The 19,324-nt window shown below is 37.7% G+C and overlaps 1 pseudogene; it reads right to left on the reverse strand.

Annotated features, from left to right (window-relative positions):
- Window positions 1-1,797: 1,797 nt before the first annotated feature.
- The window catches only part of LOC123594440, a 36,304-nt pseudogene continuing 18,777 nt past the window's right edge, over window positions 1,798-19,324 (reverse strand).

The following is a 19,324-nucleotide window of genomic DNA, read 5'->3' on the forward strand; positions in this document are numbered from 1 at the left end:
ACAGAGCAGAAGTTTTTAATGTTGCTGAAGTCTAGCTTCTCCCTTCTTTCTTTCATGGATTGTGCCTTCGGTGTTATTCAATATCTATCACCACAGTCAAAGTCGTCTAGATTTCTCCTATGATGTACACATTTTATAATTTTTTATTTTGCATTTGGTTCTGTGATGCAGTTTGAATTAAATTTTGTGAAGGGTGTAATGTTTGTGTCTAGATTCTTTTTGTGGGGATGTTGGCTATGAATGTCCAGTTGTTCCAGTACTATTGGATAAAGGGTTCATATTAAAAACACAATTGTCCTGTAATTCTTAGATGTTGAAAAGCCTTTCTTTTCCCTAATTGAATTGTTTTGATGCCTTTTTGAAAATCAATTTACCATATATTGTATGGGTCTGTTTCTGGACTTTTTATTCTATCTATTGATTTGTCTATTTTTCCAATAACCACATGACTTAAGAATTGTATCTTTAAATACAGTAAGTCCTTACTGTTTTTTAATTAAATTTTTTAAAATTTTTAAATTTATTTTGAGAGAGACAGAGACAGCATGAGCAAGGGTGGGACAGAGAGAGAGAGAGAGAATGAATATCTCAAGCAGGCTCCATACTGCCAGCTCAAACCCATGAATTGTGAGATTATGACCTGAGCTAAAACCAGGAGTTGCATAACTGACTGAGCCACCCAGGTGCCCCTAAATAGAGTAGATGATGTAAGTCTTCTGCCTGTGGATCTGTAGAATTGATATTTTGAAGTTTTACAGTCCATGAACATAATAGATCTCTCAATCTCCTTATGTTTTCTTTAATTTTTGCCATCAATATATTTTAATTTTCAGTATAGAGGCTTTACACAACTTTTCTCAAATTTGTTCTTCGATATTATTATGCTGATGTTATTTATAAACAATATAAGTTTTCTTTCCCAATTTGCTTTCTCCTAGAATAAAATACAATTGATTGTTTACTGACCTATTAAATTAATAATTTAATTGATAATATTTTAACACCCATCTAATTGCATTCATTAGGACCTCTAGGGCAATGATGAAATAGAAATGAGAGTGAAATCTTTATCTGATTTTTAGTTTAGGGACCAAATGGCCATTATTTCACCATTACATATGATTTTCTTTTGGATGCTATTTATCGAATCATATCACATATTTACTTCTGTTCCTAATTTGCCAAGAGGTTTTTATCAAAATTATGTGCTGGATATTATCAAATGCTTTCTTTACATTTCCTAAAATGGTTGATTGTTATTTTTTTAACCTTTCTTCTGTTAATGTGGTAAGTAAAGTTCTAAAATCAATCTTTTTTTTTTTATTTTTAAAAAATTTTTTTTTCAACGTTTATTTATCTTTGGGACAGAGAGAGACAGCATGAACGGGGGAGGGGCAGAGAGAGAGGGAGACACAGAATCGGAAACAGGCTCCAGGCTCTGAGCCATCAGCCCAGAGCCCAACGCGGGGCTCGAACTCATGGACCGCGAGATCGTGACCTGGCTGAAGTCGGACGCTCAACCGACTGCGCCACCCAGGCGCCCCTAAAATCAATCTTAAAAAAGATCTTCTATACTTGGAATAAACTTGCCATGGTCCGTTTTACACGATATAGGATTCAGTTTGTAACTTTTTGTTTAAAGTTTTGCACTTATGTTCTTGAATGATATTGGCATATAATCATCTTTCATAATTTTTGGTTTTGGTCAGGTATTGGTGCTGAAAGTATGGTGATTTCATTAGGTAATTGAGCTTTTCTCTCTTTTTATTGTTATTATTTTTTAACTTCTTAGTTTATTAATCCTCTGATGAAAAATCTGCACAGTCTCTGCAGAAAAAGTCACTACAGAATCTTTACTCTTCCTGTTGTCCAATCTCCAGCTTACTTTTTATTGGCACCAACATGGGCTTTCACAGTCCCCCTGACTTTCTTTATTCTGCTCTTGTGTTCCTTTCTCTGTTTTCTTGAGCTCTTTTTCTTTTCATACAGGCCATGTCTTGGAAGTCTATGTTTGGGTTCATTTTTCTTTGCATCATCCATGGAATCATAAATCATGGCAAAGCCAGTTGTCTTCCCACCACCAAAATGGGTTCTGATTCAAATACAAAGATGATATCTGGTGTAGTCTTCTACATTCTGGTTAGTTTTTTCCTGAATATTCTGTTTTAGGTACTGTTGCCTTTCTGAGGTGAAGAACATCAATGACCATCTGTTTCTGGTGATGTAGTCGGTTGGTCTTGAACTTTCTGATCTGGATAGTTAGTGTGTTATTCGTGATGGTGGCCAAGCTTCAAGCAGTGAGGGAGGAAAAGAGCTCCCTCTTTTTAAATGTAAGCTGTGTAAGAGTTAAAGATTGCTGATATGATATATTTATGAATCCTTAAATGTTTGGTAAAATTCTCCAGGAAAGGTTCCTGAGCCTGGAGGTTTCTTGGTGGGAACATAATTACAAATTCAATTCCTTTAATAGATTTTTTAAATCTTTTTTATTTTGAGAAAGAGAGTGTGGGGGGTGGTGAGAGACAGAGGGAGAGAGAGAGAATCTTAAGGAGGCTGAATGCCCAGGGTGGGGTGGGGGCCTGGATTCCATGACCATGAGATCATGACCTCATCCAAAGTCAAGAGTCAGATGTTTAATCGACTGAGCCACCCAGGCACCCTTCCTTTTATAGTTTAAAGTTAGGTAAAAATCTGTCTATTTTGCAGGTTAGGAACAATTTTTCCTCTATACTTCTAGATTATTTGGCTTGTGTAATAATTAAATTGATATAAGACAGGTTTAATGGGAGAAATACAAATTTAGTTTTGTATATATGGGAGCTTCATAAAAATATGATGTCTCATGACAATCAGTTACAGCCTTATATGCCATCCTGAGTTAAGCAATGGGAAAGGGGCTCTTTGCTCCAAAGAGTAGGAGGGCAATTCACAGAAGCATAAGAAGAGCATATGTTTAGTGATTAGATGTTTGCCTTGACATACAGATAGACATTCATATCAAAGTTTTCTCTGGTAATAGCTCTCTTTCTGGGGGGCAAAGACCGTATCTAAATTCTTTTAGGTCGTTAAGGGAGAGGTAAAAGTTTTTGAGTGTACGTGGTCTTGATTGCTCTCAGCCCCAAATAATCCACATGCTAAAGTGGCATATTTCAGATTCATGTATTTTGCTTCCCTTCAATTTTAACTAAATTTTCTTCTTGTTTAATATTTTCGTGACTTTTTTTAAAACTTCTTGAGAGAAATGACTAGATCAGATCACCTTTTTTTAAAGCTCCAAATAGTAGATATTTTAGGCTTGTGACCAATACAGTCTTTTTCACAATTACTCATCTCTTCTATTGTATTTCAAAGGCACCTATAGGCAATACTTAAACAAGTGAGCTTGACTGTATTTTCCTAAGAATGTTAAGAAAAACAGGTGACTGGCCTGTGGGCCATTGTTTGTTAGCTCTTTACCTCCATCATTGATTTTTCAGCCTTTTTTTCCCCTAAGTTATGCATTTAAGATTATAAAATTTTCTCTAAACCTCAACTTTTAATATAGCTTATTTTCATGATTATGTAGTTCAAAATATTAAAGATTTCACTGAGATTTCTTTTTTGCCCCATGGTTATTTTGAACTGTATAACTTAGTTTCAATACACGTAAGGGTTTTTACAGTTACATTTTGTTGTTTTCTAGATTAATTCCACTGTGGGCAGAGAGCATGTTCTATGTAATTTAAAGCTTTATGGTCATTTTTGGTATAATTTTGTAAAATTCCACATAACTCTTTAGTTCGTTGTGCTGTTTATATGTACTAATTCGGTGTAATTTGTTAACAATTTTATTTATAATGTCTCTATTTTATTTGTTTTCTTATTTATCAGTAAGCGAGATAATTGTGTTTAAAATCTCCCACTATGGATGTGAATTTGTCCATTTCCATTCTGTGTGTGTGTGTGTGTGTGTGTGCGTGGTTTTATATTTTTCCCACAGTTTTATTGATATATAATAGAATACAGCATTTGTATAAGCTTACAGTGTACAGCATAATGACTTGTCTTACATATATTGTGAAATCCACAAGTTTAGGTCACATCCATTATCTCATGTAGATACACAAAAAGAAAAGGAAAAGAAATATTTTTTGTGACCTGGAACTTTTCATGTTTACTCTTTTAATGTACCATTCAGCAGTGTTAACTATAGCCATACTGTTATCTATTACATCCCTATTATTTATTTCTCTTCTAACAGGAAATCTGTGCCTTTTGACCACCTTTTTTTCCATTTTCAATACTGTGAAATTTTCCTTCCATATTTTGAAGCTATGCTAATGGTTCCTATGAGTTTAGAACTGTGTTATCTTCTTAATGGATTGACTCCTTTATTGTAATGAAGCATCCCTCTCTGTGTTTGGCGTTAGTTCTTTCCTTTAAGTTTACTCCCCTGAGTTTTACATAGTATTATAGTAGACTAGCTGTGTCAGCTTCCTTTTGTTTTAAGTGTGCATGGCATATCTTTTTCATCTTTTTACTTTCAACTTTCTGTTTTCTTCTATTTAAGATGTGTTTCCTTTAAGAAGCATATATATTTGTATTTAGTTTGACAATTGTTTAGCTGGAATATCTTGTTTGTTTAGATTCTCTATAATCAGTACATATATTTTCATTTAAATCTATATTCCTCAATCCATCCAATGTCTTCCATCCATTTTAAGTTCTTGTCTTCTTTCTTATCTTGCTTTCTTTTGGATTTACTATCCATTTGTATTTTTTATTTTTTCCATTTTCTTTTGCATGCTCACTATATACTTTTTAATTATTTTGTTAATGGCTACCCTAGATATTACAGCATCTATCCATGGTTTCTTCTGACCTTCAAATATAATAACTCCATTTATTATTTTCCAACTTGTGTGCTGTTTGAATTGTGTGTTTTAAATTCAGAAATGTATATATTTTTAATTTTAATGTTTATTTATTTTTGAGAGACAGAGACAGAGCATGAGCATGGGAGGGGCAGAGAGAGAGGGAGTCATAGAATCTGAAGCAGGCTCCAGGCTCTGAGCTGTCAACACAGAGCCCCATGTGGGGCTTGAACTCACTGTGAGATCATGACCTGAGCTGAAGTCAGATGCTTAACTGACTGAGCCACCCAGGTGCTCCTAAATTCAGAAATATTTTAAACTCAATCAGATATTATTATCATTGTTGTTGTTTACAGTCAATAGTCCTCTGGATTTACCCCAAAATTTCTGCTTTCCCATCTCCTCCTTTCTTCCTTTATTTCTGTGTTTGTATCTGGGATTATTTTCCTTCTTCCTGAAGAGCATCCTTTTAGTATTTCCCTCAGTGTAAGTCTGGGTGGTGAAAAACCAATTTTGGTTTGGGTTTATAATTATTTTCTTTTGGCATTTTGAGATTACTGTTTGCTTTTCTCTAGATTTTGTTGTCTTTGTTGAGGTAAGCAGCAAATATGATTATTAACATGCTGGACATCATCTATTCTTCTTTTTTTATTTCTTGAGATAAAACTTTTTAAACCATTTTAATATATACAATTTCATAGTTTTTAGTATTCTGATTTCCTTTAAGATTTTTTTCATCAGTTTTACTATGAGTGGTTTTAATTATTATATTTCCTGTTTCAAATTCATAGGGCATTTTGAATCATTTATTTGATGTCTTTCTCTAGTTTCAGAATGTGTTCAGTCATATCTCCTCTATTCTTTATTTTCTCTTCCCCTCTTGAGACTTACTTTATTTTTTTCCCACTCTTTTGTCTCTTCATGGTTCTTTTTGCCTATTTTTTAATGACCTATTTTATAGTTTACTGAATTTCTTTTCAGATATATTGTCATTTACTATTAAATTCATCATATGAATTTGTAATTATGGTTGCTGTGTTTTTAGTTTTAGAAATTTTATTTTTTATGCTTTCTAGTTTTCTCCAAACATTCTTGGCATTTTTCTTTTATTTCATTGAATATATTCACCATGCTTATTAAAAAGATCTGTGTCTGATATCTCCATTAATTTTATTTTCTGATATTTCTTTTTATTTTCTCTATCATTTTTTTATATTTTTTCCTCATCTGTGTACTGTTCTTTGATTTAGTGATGGATATTGTACATAAAAAACTGTAGAAGGAGTGCCTGGGTGGCTCAGTTGGTTAAGCGTCTGACTTCAGCTCAGGTCATGATCTCATGGCTTGTAGGTTGGAGCCCTGTGTCAGGCTCTATGCTGACAGTTCAGAGCCTGGAGCCTGCTTCAGATTCTGTGTCTCCCTCGCTCTCTGCCCCTCCCCCGCTCACACTCTGTCTCTCTCTCTCTCTCTTAGAAATAAATAAACATTTAAAAAATTAATTAAAAATAGACATTAAGAAACTATAGAAAGCATTTGAGCCCTGAAATGACAGTATCTTCCTTAGGCACCCCTCCTCCCACCCCACGCTTTTTAGCTAACAGATGGCTATCGGAACTCACAGTCCTGGATCATCTTAATCCAATTTCAGTGACTAGTAGGCATACATTCTGAGTGATTTGGTCTATTTATAAATTCATCCCTTATTCCTAGGATTTAAACCTTTGTGGCCCCAACCTAAAGCTTTTATCAGCATGCACTACCTCCTCCACAGTAGTCTCTGGACTTTAGTTTTTGTCCCACAACCTCTTCAGATTTTCAAGTGTATTATTTAGTTTTCAGCTTCTAAGCTGTGTGTTCCAGAATGAAAGGTCCAGGTCACCTGTCTTGTTTTTCTTCTCCTTTTATATCTTTATTCTACAAGTTTTAACCACCTTGTTAATTCTCCAACTTAGAGATGACTGTTCAAATATTTATGCCAGGTTTCCTGGTTGTTTTGGGGGAAAGATTGTCCTTAATACCTAGTTTACCTTTATATGAAGTAGAAATCTGCTATTTGTTTTTAAAATGTCTTCTTGGCCAAATTAAAAAAAAAAAACTTAGAAACTTTTATCAGATCTTCAGAGTCTTTTTGTGGAAATTTTGCTTATGCATGAAATTCAGTTTTAATAGCCACTAACTAAGATGATACAAAAGAAATATAGGCTCCTGTCCTTCTGACTAAGGAGCTTTATTTTCAGTTACTAAGTCCTACTTTCCATGGCTTGAAGTAGTTAGTGATTTGTAGTATATTCCTTTTGTTGTTGTTGTTGTTGTTGTTATTACATGGGGCTCAAACTTAGAACCCTGAGTTCAAGAATCACATGCTCTACTGACTGAGCCAGCCAGGCACTTCTGTAGAATATTGTTTTTATGCTAGGCTTTGATTGGGTGGATAACCTCCACATAGTAGTTGAGAATTCACATAGAAGTTAAGGGCTGGAGCTAGGGTTTGGTAGATGGAGATCACCAGAGGGAGGGAGAAGGGTATTGCTTGTATGGAACCACATAAGCTAGGGTTTAGTCACCACTGAACCTATTTAATTCATACCATGGTGACTGAATAGTTTATCCCTTAATCCTTCTTTCCCTTGATTTGTTGTTAATACTAATCAGGCTGTGCTGGAAGCTTGGGAATTCATTGGTGCACATTGTAAAACATGTGTTAATTTGATTGCCTGTGATTTCTGTAGCAGACCCAGGAGTGCAGCAAACATACAGGTGATTGTATAAAGTCTGCATAGTCCCCCAGTTGGGTGTTTTACAATCAGCTCTACCTCAAGAGTATCTCAGTTAATCTAGCTGTTTTCTTCTAATACTCAGTTGGAGAATCCTGCGTACTCACTACCCCTTGCGTTAGTACCTGAGTGAGACGACTGTGAGTATAACCCTAAAGCATAAGCCATACTGGTAAAGATTAAGAAGGGCCCACATTGTACCTGCCTATTCAGCATGCTGATTTCACCTGCCTGAAGTGACTGGTTTTTGGAGCTCAGTATTTTTTCTTGCGAATTTGCCAGAGATGCATGAGGCATCTTGGTCAACTCCTCAGGGTCTAGAGCCTGTATCTTTGAGGCTCTCTGTGGCTCTGTATCTCTGGTGGGTGTGAGGAAAGGAGGCAAGGTAGTATAGTGACCATGAACTTAATTTCATAAACTCAGTTGTACAAGATATATTTTATGTGTTTCCTGTAAGTCAAATTTAATCTATTCTGAGCATCCAGTTTATCAGGCTGGTTGGAAATTCAGTCTAAATTATTATTGGTCTTTTTCCTATCACTTTACCCTCCTACATTGTGTTATGGTCCTGAGAGTCTAGCGCCAAACAGGACATGCAGGAAGGACGTTGATCTTTTGTTTGTACTGATGTACTCCTCATACATACACTGACCCACTCCTCATCCAAGCCTGCATCATCTCTTGAAGGTAAGGTCCACTGTGGCTTCCATGGATTTTTGCTGAGTTTTAGAGCCTCTAGGATTTAGCATCTTTGTAGACCTCTGGGCACATATTTTCCTCTGAGGTCTTTTTTTTAAATCATTTTTAAGGTTTATTTTTGGGAGAGAGAGAGTGCAAGCAGCAGAGAGGTCGAGAAAAGGGGAGACACAGAACCAGAAGCAGGCTCCAGGCTCTGAACTGTCAGCACAGAGCCTGACGTGGGGCTTGAACTCACTAGCCATGTGATCACGACCTGCGGGGAAGTTGGATGCTTAACCGACTGAGCCACCCAGACGCCCCTCCTCTGAGGTCTTGATGCCATGACAGGGTGCTTTGAGGGAGAGAGCATCCAAACATGGTTCCCACTTCAGTCTCTTAGAATTTTTTCTTCATTTGTGGAAGCAAAGGTGAACGTGTAACGAAAGTACTCTGAAGTTACCTTGAAACTGTAAACATCTCTTTCTTCCACTGGATGAAAGGGGGCTGTGGGAAGCTGTCAACTCTAAGACACAGAGGTACAGAGACTGGACTTTATAATCATTAGTTGATTTCCTGATTACCTATTGGGTGTCAGATCCTGTGCAATGAATAAAATTTACTTTGTGTTCTCAGGGAGGTGATGTTCCTAGTGGGGGAATAAAGAATATAGTAGAAAAAGGGGTTCTTATTACTAATGACCTCAACTTCCCAGGCAACCATCTTAACTCTTCGCTCTCAAATTGCCTTTTTAAAGTTCCACTGGTAATTATGAGTCAGTCATTCTTTGGGGGTGTTTGGCCTATAACGGTGGGGATGGCTGAATGTGTCTATTTTTGTACTAGGTGCTCTTGGGCTGTGGCCTCAAAGGATGGAACTGTGTGGCTCAGGCAGTTTTCTGAAATCTGTGGCTTTACAAGACTTCCTGCTGTAGATAAGGACACTGACTTCTCTTATCTGCTTGTCCCTAGGTGCCTCTTTCTGGCGAGATAGTGAATTTACCTGCAGAGTTGGATTGCTTTTATCCCTGAACTATATACTGCAGACACTTGAGATTAGTGCCAGGAGAGGAGAAAGGGTAATTGTTTCTGGGGAAAAGAATTGTGTAGGTAGTAGTTGTTTAAAAAAAAACTGGGGGCTAGAGTGGTAGTTAGTCAAATATGGCTGCCAGACAGCAGAGAAAGAGCCTTTTAGCATCTTTTTCAACGAGCTCTGTACTGACGTGCTTTGTACTCTGACAGTTATTCTAGGGAAGAGTGCTTAAAATGTTACAGCCTTTTAAAAAAATTCCTCACCTGTTTTAGTTGTATATCACGTTTTTGTTGAGTCTTCTGGAATGCTAGGGATATCAGGGTTTTATTAATTCAGTGATACTGCATTGTAAATCAGAAAGTTGGCGTTCTTGGCCCATACCGTTTTAATTTTCTAAGCATCTGAGCAAACTACAACTATTACCTCAGAGATATCTGAATGCTCTTCTTGTTAAGTATACATTTATCCTAAAAAACTTGGTTCTGGAGAGAGCCTTTTATGTGCAATTTTGACTTTATATTTTGTAAACCCGTATTGATTTTTTTTCCATCTCCATAGAAGTGGGATTCCTTTCCAGAGCTTTAGGCCCTTTAAGAAATGTGAGTACATCTAAATGGAACTTCTAGAAAGAGCCCTTAAAATTGCCCTAATAATTTAGGGGTATCAGGGTTACAAGCATTCCTTTTCAATTAGGCAGAAGGGAATTAATTAATTGTGAGGAAAAAGCGTGTTAAGCCACATTCTCCCAGCAGGAATGGTTAGTTTCTTAAATATCTGTATTCCTGTCACTTGGGATGTACAGTTGACCTTTGAACAATATGAGTCTGAACTGTGTGGGTCCACTTAGATGTGGATTTTTTTACAGTATTGTAAATGTATTTTCTTTATGATTTTAATATTTTTTCTCTGGCTTACTTTAAGAGTACAATATATCATTCCTATAACCTACATATATGTATTAACTGTTTGTTGTTAGTAAGACTTCTGTTCAACAATAGGCTGTTAGTAGTTATGCTTTTGAGGAGTCAGAAGTTTTATATGGAATTTTGACTACTTAGGGGCTAGAGCGGCTAAGGCCCCTGTTTTTCAAAAGGTCCAACAGTATTTATGTGAGAAATAAGGGCAACAGGCATATTTGGGGAGTAGATATAGAAGGTCCTCTGGTCTCTGCGATTTTTCTCACTGGATGGTCCGTCTCCTTAGCTTCTTTGGAGACCCCACATGCTTTCTGTATCCTCACAAAACTTGTTTTTAGTAAGGAATCCAAAGTAGGAATTCATAGTAGAGTGTGAATAACTTTACGATTTAACCTGCCCCTCTCCTAAGTCATTTGCATGTGAAAAAGCTGACAAAGCCCAAAAGAAAGCCTCTCACAGGAGATTTTCAGTTATCAGTTCTTCAGTGGAAAGGGTATTTATTAACAAGTAATATCTTTCTGTACTTCCTTCTCCCCCCACCTAATATTCAATCGGGGTTCCCCTAGTCCCTTTTAATCTGCTGTCTGATAGCCACACTGACTGGCAGTTGAACTGTGGCTGACCAAGTCTCTAACTTGCTCTGTGACACTGTGTGTTGGGGGGAGTGGCGGGGGGGGAGGCTGGTGGTGTGGTGGAGACTGGCCTTGCAAAACAGAGGAGTAGTGATGAGAGAGGAAGTAAGTTTAGCAAATCACATGGACATCCACTTTGGACCTTTTGGAAACACAGGCCTAGTTTCTACTTTTTATAACAAGAATCTTATGACTCTTTTGATTAAATAATGTAAAGTATGTGATTTAGTACATTTGGAGACAGGCCAGTGTGGGCCTCTGTATAATTCTTTTTTTTTTTAAGTTTATTTATTTTTTTTTGAGAGAAAGAAAGAGTGTGAATACGAGTGGGGGAGGGGCAGGGAGAGAGAGAATCCTGAGCAGGGTCCATGCTGTGCACAGAGACTGATGCAGGGCTCAGACCCACAAACTGCAAAATCATGACCTGAGCTGAAATTAAGAGTACGATGCTTAACCAATTGAGCCACCCAGGTGCCCCTCATTCTGACTTCTTGACTGTATATTCATGGGATGAATCCTTTACCTTCTGTAGCCTTCAATTCCTCAAATGTAAAATGAGACTCCTGCTTTCCACTGTCCAAAGATGCCACAAAGAACAAATGAAGTAATAGATATAAAAGCATGTTGCAAACCCAAAAGCTATAAAGAGCTATTAAAGCTATATAAAGCTCAGGATAATAGTTTAAGAACATTTAGCTGATATCTTTAACTCCCTTCTCCCTGTTCTTCCCTGATATTACGTTGCCTTTCACTTCTTTGTTTGGGAAAGGACACACTAATGTAAAACTGGCGGTATAGTGTGGTTAGACAGAAATAATTGAGTGCCCCTGGGCAGTGACAAAGGGCCCATTGTTTAGGGTGGCCCTGTACTTGCCTTAATGGACTGCTCATCACCTTGAAATTCTTAATTTTTGAATAAAGTGTTCCCACATTTACATTTTGCACTCAGTCTTCTGGATTTTGTAGCTAGTCTTGCTCCAGGGTTGTTCTCTGTTCCTTTGTGGAGTTGGAACCAGAAGTTCCTTTATAACCCACTGGGAGGAGGAGTATATGGAAGTTAGCTGAGAGTCTGACTGGGAAGTTGGCCAGAGTGGGTTTAATGTTGGTAGTTAAGTAGCTACCTAGACGAGCATTGTGGGGTGGCCGGTCTGGATTGAGGACCAAATGTTAAGCCAAACGTTGTGCTAACAAGTGCTATGGTGGAGCCTAACCAGGAGTGAGGACCATTGGGCCTTGACTATACTAAAAGAAAACAGCTTAGAATTCACCAGCAAATGCTAACAGAGTGAACCGTCACCAGGTGGGCAAGGCCCATTGCCACACAGACCCAAGGAATGAGGAAGTCAGAGGAGAGTTATAAGTAGCTGTGAGTGATTGTGAGTTTCCCTCTCATTTTCTCCTGCTATAAGCTTATGTAATGGTTACATGGGAAAAGTGGAAGTCAGTGAATTGAGTTCATAAAGCAGTTGTATTCTTTCCATCCCCCTCTCTGCATACTCAAACCTGCATCATGGTTTGTTCTTTCTTTGCCACTGAGTGATGTACTGGAAGCTTCTATAGTTCTGGGATAATTAAAAATCCCCTGGTCACATTTGGCCACAAGAATAGTCTCATTTCAGTAATTAAAATGCCAAGTCCTATGTACTAGTCAATATTGTGAACTTCATTTTGAAGTTAAAACTCATTCCATCTCTGAGCATGGTCAGTTTCAGACTTAACTGTAGTAGACAAGGAACATATTTTCACCTTCACATCTCCTCGTTGTGCTCCTCCTTCTCCCAATTTCTGAGCCACATTTTTGAACTCTTTGGGAAGTGGTGGGTGGAAGGATGATACATAAGGAATGAGAAAAGGCTTATCTGAAAGGCCTTTCTGTGGTTTGACTTTAATGTACCTATTCGGCAGGTGTTTAAACCTTACTCCTGATTTGTTTTTCTGTTACTGTATTCTGTTTTGAGTTATTTGGTGATCTCTACTTCTAGATTCCTTAACAAAGTTAATGTTTGTCTTCTGGATTGCTATTAAAGAAGTCCCTCCCACTCAACCAACTCCTAATTCTGATTTAGAAAACAAAAACAAAAACAAAAACAAAAACAAAAAACCCAAACCAAATAAAACAAAACAAAAAACCCCTTCATTCACTTGTGCTGAGGTCCCATTGCCCTTTTGTGATGGAGTATTTAAGGAAGCTCACTTCTGATCTATGGTAGGTTGAATAATAATTTCCCAAAGGTTTTAGTGTCCCAGTCTTCTGGAACCTGTGAATATGGTACCTTACTTGATAAAAGAGACTTTGCAGATGTGATTAGGGATTTTGAGATGAGGAGATTATCCTGGGTTATCAAGGAGTTCTCTGTATCATTACAAGGGTTCTTATAATAGGGAGGCTAGAGGTCAAAGGGCAGAGAAGGCAATGTAACAGTGGAAGTAGAGATTCAGGTGCTGTGGCCATAGCCAAGGAATGTTCACCCTCTCTAGAAGTACGAATGGACAAGAATGGATTCTCTCTTTAAGCCTTCCAAAGGAACCAGTTTTGCAAACACCTTTTTTAGCCCTGTAAAACTAATTTTAGACTTCTGACTTTGGTTTAGGGCCCTCAGTTTATGGTAATTGTTACAGGAGCAACAGGAAAGAGCTTCATGTCTAAAAGCAATACAATGCAAAGTTAATGTGGACAGATTGTTAGACTGTAGGCTAGTGTTAGTGTGCCATCTTCTCTTCACTCTATTCTTAGAGCAGCTAGCCAGCTGCAACCTGTTGCCCTTTAGATTTCCAAGTAGACACTAGCTTCTTGTGACCCCTAATTTGCAGGGGATGCAAAGTAAGCTCTCTGAATGTTCTTCTTGAGGACCCTCTCACTTGAGTTGAGCTAAGAGGAAAACACCAACTCCCTTCTCTTATGGGGAGAAGGAAGAGAAATGTTACTAGAAATCAACGATCTTTCTGAAAGAGATCATTACTTTCCATTTTCCAATCCATCGTCAGCATCAACTCAGTGGTGCCAGAGGTGGATATTCTTTGAAATTTTTGCATTGGTTATTCACGAGCCTCAGTTTGGAATATAAGCATACTAGCAAATAGTTTTTTTTTATACTTAATCTTCTGAGGTGTCAGATTGAACCGATCATAAAGCCCAGGTGCCATCTTGGGGATGAGCAGTAGGATGGAGAGCGCATTTTAAAGACTGAATTAAGAGTTTAAATTATTAGATTAGACTAAAATGAACAAACTAGATAATTTTTTCTCTTCTATTGAATGATCAACTTTGTGAGAGTTTATGCACACTATCAGATCAATTATGGAATAAATTAATAAGCTGCATTTTCTTTATGCATCTGCATGCAGTGTGACTTGTTTTATCCTACTCTGTGTCTGATTTTTGAGTACCTAATGGTTGGCAATGTTGGCAGTGCTTCCTCAATGTGAGGACTATTGTGGAGTCTATTTAAATTTATGCAATCAGGGGCACCTGGGTGGCTCAGTCGGTTAAGCATCCGACTTCGGCTCAGGTCATGATCTCACGGTCCGTGAGTTTGAGCCCTGCGTCAGGCTCTGTGCTGACAGCTCAGAGCCTGGAGCCTGTTTCAGATTCTGTGTCTCCCTCTCTCTCTGACCTTCCCCCGTTCATGCTGTCTCTCCCTGTCTCAAAAATAAATAAACGTTAAAAAAATTTTTTTTTTAAATTTATGCAATCAGTTTCTATAGCAATCACTATGGTAAAGACTTTTACTGAGTGCTAAAAATATGGAACTCTATAGGTAGTACCTGACCCGTGGTGTAGGAAAGAAGACCCATCTATATGTCTAATATTTTTAGTATCTAGGTGGCAATAGTGGGATAAAACACCTTCAAAGAGTATATGTGTAAAGGAAAATGAAGGATTATATCCCCATACTATAGAGAGCCCCATTTTGTAGGACTCTTGGTAATAATCTTCATACCCTGCTTAAGCTCTCTGTCCATACATGCTGTGCCTGCTTACTCTATGTAATATCTCAAGTGAGAAAAAAAGTATAAAAATAAAAACCCAGAAACATCTGTTGGATCTGAAAAAGCATGGTGCTGATTTACATCCAGAACCATCATCAGCTGAGAAATGAATGAACAGGATGGCATGTTTAATGCATAGTGTACAGAATCTTAGGTGTAAGTGTCTCATCTTTGAACAGAATGGCTATTATACCTATTTCTCAGATAGTAATTAATCAAATAAATCTTACACTTAGATCGCAAGTGATTTCAGGAAGCTGACATTATGATTTTGATTCTGGCAGAGTGATTTTTATAAAGTAAGTGACTGCATGGGTTTTATTAACAATACATGTGATATCCAAAAGGGATAGACTGGGAGTTAAGACACATAGGTTCTAAACCCACCTTTGTTGTGTGTTAGCTATTTGATCTTGAACAATTCACAATGTACCTGGGCCTATTCATTTTCATCCATGAAATGTAGATGATAATCCCTGCCCTGCTCATCTCATTGGGTAATTGTGAGCCTCAAATGAGGAAATACACATGAAAGAGCTTCATGTAATGTAAAGTGCTTTTCACATAAGAAGTGTTACTGTGTTAGCTTTAGAATGACTCATGTGTGTGTGTTTATTGAATTCTCTTTACCTCTCATTTTCCCCTCTGAGGAATTCCCATTACTGTCTTAAGGATGGTCTATTTTTAGTGTGCCATCTTGTGTGTGGTCTACTATTTTAGTTTCTCAAGACATTTCCCTTTGTATCTAATGGATTTCCCTTATAGGAATGGATGGTAAGAGTCTGTTCTGCCACCTGAAAGTGTTTCAAAATTTGTCTCTTCTTATGTTGGAACTACTGTATTTACTGATATATATACTTTTTTTTTGCATGTTCTTTTTCTCTCTTCCTAGTCTCAATAATTAAATACAAGTTTGTTCTTCTCTATTATTTTATTGTTGGAAGAATGTTAATTGCTAGTATCAGTTAAATTCTAAACTTTGAAATGTGCGTCAGAACAATTTAAGGGACATAAACTATGTTGATTATAGTAAACCAAGGTGTATTAGTCAGGATAAGCTAGGTTATGCTGCAAGAACAAAGGACTCTGAAATCTTAGTGGTTTCAAACATGAAAGCTTTATTTCCTGGATTCCCATGCTACACATCCATTTCAGGCCTTTGGGGTTTCTGCTCTGTGTTGCCATCACCCTCACTCTGTGACTTTGGGTGATGGAGGTGCAAATATAGGGAACAACGAAGAGACTTCTGAAGGTTCTTACAATGACAGTCGTCTGGTTCAAAATTGGCATGTATCATGTCCATTCACAACTCTTTGCACAGAAGTGGTCATTTGGAATCACCGGGAACCACAAGGAAGGCAGGATGTACAACTACATGCCTGGAAGAGGGAAAAACTAAACATTTTGACAAGTTTAACTAAATTGCTCATGCTTTTTTGAGGCCTCTGTTTTACAACAGAGGAATCATTTATCAGTTTTGCTGTGGATAGTCTTCCTGGTGTCTGGATGATTGTTAATTCACCTCTGAGATCTCATTTATAGAGTTAAATTCCAAGGTAAAGTCAATATAAGCATTCTTTCTGAAGTCTTCCTCTCGTGCCAGTGATGCCCCTTGTCATTATTTGATGGCAGGATGTGGTCATCTCCAACCTCCTATGTTTTCTCCTCTAAATGGTATTAGTCAAAAATGGCACACGACTTAACAGTTGTAAGAAAACAGGATTCTAGTTTGTTCAGAAAATGTAGTGTATATGATCTCTTCGATCCAGGGAAAGATTTTTATTTTCTAACCGATGCTCCTCTTTGATAAACATGAAAATGTCATGTCTTTACTGTTGTTTTAAATTTCCAAGTAAATTAGTGTGACTAAAAACAAATCAAAGAAATTACCAGTTTAGAATTTCTGTTTTTAAAACTACCCACGTACCTCTTTTCCCAGAAGATTTTATGCTCCATGGGATGATTCCTCCTGCTTGCCATCTCTGTAGCATTCTGTCATCACCCCAGTTGAAAATGATTCCTCCTCTAATTATATCATTTGCATTTATATCCATTGTTACAGTGGGGATTGGGGAACTTTTCAGGCTGTGTGTCAGAGCCTACAATGGCCTTGAAGGATGAAAAGGCTTTGGGTGGGGCACCTGGGTGGCTCATTTGGTTATCTTTAACCTTCTTTAAGCCAACTTAATTGACCACAAAACTTTTTCATGAAACATCAATTAATATTACATACAACACTTTTTCAGAAATGTTGCCCTTGGGGCACCTGGGTGGCTCAGTCCATTAAGCTTCCTACTTCCCAAGGGAACCTGCTTGGGATTCTCTCTCTCCCTTTCTCTCTGTCCCTCCCCTGCTCGCTCTCTCTCTCTCTGTCTCAAAATAAATAAACATTAAAAAAATAAAAGGCTTTGGGTGGTCAAATTCAGACGGGAAGTGGTTTTTTACTGAATAACACATTATATTATGATTCCTATTACCATTCTGTTTCTGTTTTTAATTTCCTTTATATTCTTTCACAGTACTGTGAACATAGTAGATGCTAGTTCAAACTGGCTTGTTCTGTGAATAAAGAAGTTGACCTACCCTAAACTCCTGTGTGGAAGCTCAGATATTGATAGGCAACTATAAAATGTATAAATTCCAGCAGAAGCAAGTTTTCAAATATTAAAGCTTTTTTTTTTTTCCAACGTTTATTTATTTTTGGGACAGAGAGAGACAGAGCATGAACAGGGGAGGGGCAGAGAGAGAGGGAGACACAGAATTGGAAACAGGCTCCAGGCTCTGAGCCATCAGCCCAGAGCCTGACGCGGGGCTCGAACTCACGGACCGCGAGATCATGACCTGGCTGAAGTCGGACGCTTAACCGACTGCGCCACCCAGGAGCCCCTATTAAAGCTTTTTCTAACCCTCTCAAGGAATTCTACAAGATTGTAATAGTCTGGAAATTGAAAGAGACTTTGGGCAAAGAAGCTAAAACTCACCAGTTGGGTGATTCAGCGACAGAGATTTATAATCTGGGACTGCAGACCCTCCCACTGCTCCCCACAAACACTCAGTTCTTTGTCTCTGGTGTGAGAGATTTGTATTATTCTAATTTAGCCTTTCTGCTTTTGGCCCTTATTATCTGGTTTGAAATCCCCACCACTGATCTCAGTTTGCATGTAAAGATCAGGACATTGGTTCTGCAAGACCAGTATTAAAAATCAGAAATATTTCCTGAGTACATATATCCCTTTTAACTTACCATATATTTTTTTTACATGTTGTCTTAGATGTCACAAAATGCCTGCTCTGGAATCCTCCAAAGGGAAGCAAGAAGGAGGAATGGGGGCTTCGTAAGAATACTTAGGAAATTCCACCTATCTATGAATTTAGCTCTCCTGACGCCCTTCACCAATTTGGTCTTGGCTCTGATTTTTCCCTTTATTCTGTCTTTGCCATGACCTTTCCTTTCCCTTAGTCCACCTGACTTTTTGCTGTTAGCATAGCTTCTTTCCAGACTGTGGAGCCCTGCTGGTTTGCCTAAGGAATAGCCTTCTTCACCTACTTCACAGTTTGTGATATTTACCGAAAAATATAAAGCCTATCACTATCCCTTTTTGTCTACACCTGCAGATTTCACTTTGTATAATTGCCCCAAGTGAATTCCACGTGGCTAGTTGCCATGGAACATTTTTGTCTTTTGCTTTTAAGAAATTTATTCTTACCATTATTATTATTTTTTGTTATTCATTTGCAGCAATGAGTACTTTTACAAATCTAATAAATGCTCCAATTAATCTCTTGTAAAGAAAAAGAAATCACACATCATGTTGCCTTAATGTGAAGTGCTTCTAGTTAGCACAGACTTTCCTGCTGTTCCTTTTTCTGCAAAGTGGTCCTGTTATTGCTGTGGGAAATTTCACCGGCTTGACTTTGGGAAATGCAAAAGGACAATAACCCTCATATTCTCCTCAAAGGGCAGTGCCTTCTTGGGGACATGGCCACTTTTCCTTTCTACTTCAGACATAGTCAGCAGCTCTGTGCTGTATAGAATGAGACATATGTATCATTTAAAAACCATTTCCTGCATCGTAATATCAGACTTTACCAGGAAAGCATATTCAAAGCTGATATTCCTGCAGGCCAAATGAACCCAGACCTTTTCTTTCTGCCTCTTCGCTCCCTTTGTCAGTTCTCCTGGAGGATCAGGATTTAAAAAATTACATTAGTGTTTAATTTTTTGCAATATGTATTTCCATTCCCTGAATGCAAGGCTCCTCAACCACAGCAGGTCATTACCTGATGATTTTATTTCCCTGGTCGCCCTTTGACATTTAATGATTTCTAGCTTTGCCTTGTATATAAAAACATGAAACTCAGGAAATAGGTGGAAAAAGGCAAGGCCCATCTTCTATTTATGAAGATTTTCTTCCTAGTGTGTTTTCTAGGACTTGGGACATTGCATTCAT

The sequence above is a fragment of the Leopardus geoffroyi genome, chromosome X (genome assembly GCF_018350155.1).
Source record: "Leopardus geoffroyi isolate Oge1 chromosome X, O.geoffroyi_Oge1_pat1.0, whole genome shotgun sequence".
Lineage (NCBI taxonomy): Eukaryota > Metazoa > Chordata > Mammalia > Carnivora > Felidae > Leopardus > Leopardus geoffroyi.